The sequence below is a fragment of the Arachis hypogaea genome, chromosome 11 (genome assembly GCF_003086295.3).
Source record: "Arachis hypogaea cultivar Tifrunner chromosome 11, arahy.Tifrunner.gnm2.J5K5, whole genome shotgun sequence".
In the NCBI taxonomy this organism is placed as follows: Eukaryota; Viridiplantae; Streptophyta; class Magnoliopsida; order Fabales; family Fabaceae; genus Arachis; species Arachis hypogaea.
In genome coordinates, this window is record NC_092046.1 from 5,525,914 (window position 1) to 5,530,340 (window position 4,427).

At 34.2% G+C, this 4,427-nt stretch overlaps 1 long non-coding RNA gene across 3 annotated transcripts; it reads right to left on the minus strand.

Annotated features, from left to right (window-relative positions):
- Nucleotides 1-276: 276 nt before the first annotated feature.
- On the minus strand, nt 277-3,079 carry LOC112723758 (uncharacterized). Of its 3 annotated transcripts, none has more exons than XR_011868089.1 (4): nt 2,902-3,079; nt 2,752-2,806; nt 2,540-2,672; nt 277-846 (listed from the first exon to the last, which is right to left on the minus strand). It is a non-coding gene; the product is annotated as an uncharacterized lncRNA (long non-coding RNA). The 3 variants fall into 3 exon arrangements; XR_011868088.1 differs by having other exon boundaries at nt 277-556; nt 721-2,672; XR_003163155.2 differs by having other exon boundaries at nt 277-2,672.
- Nucleotides 3,080-4,427: the final 1,348 nt, after the last annotated feature.

Consider the following 4,427-nt stretch of genomic DNA (forward strand, 5'->3'; position numbering starts at 1 on the left):
TACTAATCTTTAAGAAATTATAATACTAAATACAATTCATTTGCTCTATTTTGTATGACTATGTGTTTTTTTTGTAACACCTTAATTACCCTAAACCTTACTTCGCAATCGTAAAGCAAAGGTTAATCGAAGGTTACGACAATTCTAAAGCTTATACGTATTTATATATAGAAAGAAATAATAATTCTAGAAGTCCGACGAAGGATTAAGCTCAAAAACAGAATTTGAAAAGTGCAAAACGTTCACACGAAGCTACACTAAACGAGGCACGAGATATATGTACAGATATCACGACATATATAGATATATCAAAGTATAATAGCCATAAGAATCTAGCCGCCGCCCGCGGAGTTTAAGCCGGCTAGATTATAAAAACATACAGAGTTTAGAAAGTAAAATAGCTTATACAAACTTCCACTCAAAGTAAGCCTCTAGGCAAAATAAATACAAAAATGAGAGAAACTAAACAAAATAATCAAAAGACTTCAAAACATAGCCAGGATCCTCCACTCTTTCACCATCAAAGCAACTCACCAAGGTGGGTTGCGACCTGCATCTGAAAAATAATAACAGAGTTTAGAATGAGAACCGGAGGTTCTCAGTATGATAACAGTGCCCAGTGATGTAAGATATAAGACTCCGGGACGCTAGAGGCAATCCTAGAACTTCATATCCATCACAAGATGTAACCTTAAACATAAGTAAATTTAAAACCTTAACTTTAAAACCACAGTGAAAAAGGGTAATCCAACTTAAGAAATTTCTAAGCTAACAATTCTCCGCTGTCCCACAGCCTTTGCCAGCCTAACCGCCATGTGATCCCGTCGCCACCGCCTTCCGAACCTCCTCAATCCCAGAAGAAAACATCATTAATAACAATGCAAGGAAAGCACAAGTATAAGCATGTATATCAAGTAATTCAATAAGTAATTAGGCATATTATACAATTAGGCAAGCAATTCAAGTCGGCAAAGCAAGCAAACAGTTAAAAGATGCACATGATGTATGCCTGTCCTATTTGGCTGTGATATCACATTGTCGGTTCAATTACCAACCCGACACATCTCTATGGAGATGTCACCTTTCGGTCTCATATTGGGAACCCCCGAGATATCGTGTCCGGATCACAGTCCAGGATATCAGTGTCTGCACACTATAGTGATTCCAAAAGGATGTGAGCAGGATACTCTTGACACTGACCTCACATCTCAATGTAAGCAGGATAAACCAACCGTCCTTACGCCGCTGCCGCGACCTCGACAAGCGGGATTAACCAACCATCCTTACCAGGTGCATAGCATCTCAAAAATCTCAACTTTAAAAGTGTTACATCAGTGATTTTCAAAAATTATTTAGTTCAGTTCTCAGTAGTTCACCACTTTCACAATTTGTATTGTCAATCGTCAATACAATGCCTCGTCATCTTACTCAACCAAATCCGTCTTCAGTACTCCAGAAACCTAAAGTTCCGTCTTCTAAATTTATGTAAAAGTCCATTTATTTAAGTCACTAATTTTTCTCTACTAAGCTTAGGACCTAATTACTAGATAATACTCTTAAACAACAATTTAAAGAATGTTTGGAAAGCAAGAGAACCTTTAAAAACGAATAAAACAATTTTTAGGAAAAACAGGGGTTGTGCGTATGCATACCCCTACCGTACGTACACACACGGGTAAAAACGAGTGGTCGCGTACGCAACACCCTGCTCGTGTACGCGAGTTGTCCAACCTGAATAGGTTGCTCACGTCGCGCGTTATAGTTCGCGTATGCAAGGGTTGATTTTTGCTGGTTCGCGTACGCATGCAGTGCTCGCGTATGCGAGATGCCCAACCCAAATGGGTTGGTCGCGTTGCGTGCACCATGTCGCGTACGCAACCCATACCAGACTTGGAAATTTTTCAAATGTTGCAGAATTCGGTTTTTGGCACCAAACTTTAAACAGTCATAACTTCCTCTACAAAAATTTATTTTCTACAAACTTTATATCAATTTAAAGCTCTCAAAGCCATCTTTAATTTAAAATAAAGTTCATTCAATTTCAAATTTTGAGGCACAAGTTATGATCCGTCAAAGTTCACAAAAAACTAGTTTTTACCAAAAATATCAAGGTTCTCAACTTTCTAAAATTCATAACCAAAACCAATTCAAAACCACACCAGCCCAATTTATACCAGATTTTACTACTTGTGCCACAATTCACCACTCATATTATAAAATTCTCAACCCCCAATTATCAATGATTTTACACTAAAATCCCTTCTCATCTAACAAACTCATCAATAATCATTCTATCTCTACATAATCATTCTATCACTACCCATCATCAACATCAATCTCATTCATTCTCAATATCAATATTCAACATTATTTAACAATATCAACAACATCATTCATCCAAAACATCAAAGTCATCAATTCATCATACATCATCAATCAACCAAATTCAACAACCAATTCAATCCAAATCTATCCTATGGGTCACTAGCCTAAATATTCAGAAATATTATATATTACATAGAAAAAAAGGAAACCATACCTTGTTCGATTCCCAATATGCCAAAATTCTAAAATTGAATACAATTCAAGTTTCCAAACACAATCAAGTCACCAATACAACTCCAAATGCTCCCAAGTATCCAAGGCAATTCCAACAAGCTCCAATATTCAAACTAACATCATATATTTTATAGAAATCAAAACCTAATACTCATAATATATCAATTTACAAGGATTCTTGAGAAATCTTACCTTATCCACTGAAATTTGGGATAGAAACCAATAATCCCTCACTAATGGTTAGTACCTAAACAACCAAAACACAAATTTCACTCAAAACAAAAATCCACAATTTCGAAATTCTTAGGGAAGAGAAAAAGAGATGAAAATTCGAAATTTTACCAACAAAGGTTAGATATAACTAACGGGCTTGGCAAGAGCTTCGCGTAGCCACTGACGGCATGCGAATCGGAGCACCGTAGCTCGAGATATGATTGATTGAATGTGGATGTGAATAGTAACTTTTCGCTCTTCTTCTCCTCACTTCAGCTGCTGGTGTGTGTGTTGTTTAATGAAGAATGAGGCTGAATGACCTTCGTTTAGGCTTATATATGTTGGGGTAGGGCCCAAATTGGATCCAGTCCAACCCGTTAGCGTTTTTACCCCCATTTGGCCTAATTTCGGGTAAAACTTTTAAAATTAATGCCCGATTTTTAATTATAATATTTTCCTAAGATTTTCTACTGTTTTTAATTATTCTCGCACAGTACTAGACAGACTTAAGCCGGTACTGCCGGTTCATTTACCGGTTCGAGTTTTTATGCGATTTTTCGCAAAAAAATTACATTTTCTAGAGTCTTGTCTCTCACACAAACATCCTTTCAAACTTTATTCTCGAACGCCTCACATTCTTTCACCGTAAAAATGATATTTTTCTATGGTTTATTCGATTTTTTACAGTCATAATTTCAAACATGCAAATTCAAATCAATTTCATAATAAGAGTCAATTACCTTTTTTCGCAATGGCTCATTCTCATCAGAATATCTCCGCCACCATCAAAAGACTATTATAATATTTTTTATTTATATGTCTCTAATATCCAAGCCTCCATAACTTTTGTATGGTACTTCACTTAGTGATGGTTATAATTTTTTTATCTTTACTTTCTTTCCTGAAATATAAATGAAATTATAAAATAATTTTTTTTAGAAAAAAATTGATGAAATAAAAATGTACCAAGACAATTTATACTTAGCTACATACCTCATTAATTCTCTTGTCCCTTCTGGCCTTCTCCGCTATAAATAATATAGTTCTCTTATTTTATTTTATTTTACTTTTCTTAATAACCTCATTTTACGGCTTTATTTTCAAGGAAAAGACTTTTTCCCTTAAGGTCAAATTAAATAACTTTATCCTTTAACATATTTCTTGCCAAAGATAAGAATTAAGATAAGAAATCTAATCTTCACATTGAAATTAATAACACCTAATTTTAATTTGAACATTAGTTAATCTAGAAAGAAGAGTGTTAGATAGTCAATAATTTTTATGATTTATAACTATTAAACAGTTATTAATGATGTTTTTAATGGTATGAAATTTCATCTGTAGAATTACTCATTTTTCTTTTATTAATTACATGCTGATCAAAATTTAATAAAATTGTTGACCTCTTAGACATTTCCAGCTAAAAATACACTCCCTTAGTTCAACTGTATTCCCATGCATATATATATATGCACGACAACCTAAAGCAATGAGAACATGGATGCCCATTCATTCTTTGCTTTTTTTCAAACCAAGTTATTGCAAAGAATTTTCGAAGAAAAACGCAAGCAAAGTGGAAATTGAAGTCAATTGTCAAAAGAGCTTATCCCTTAGTAATAAATTTGTGAAATATTGTTATTATTAATTATTTTTTG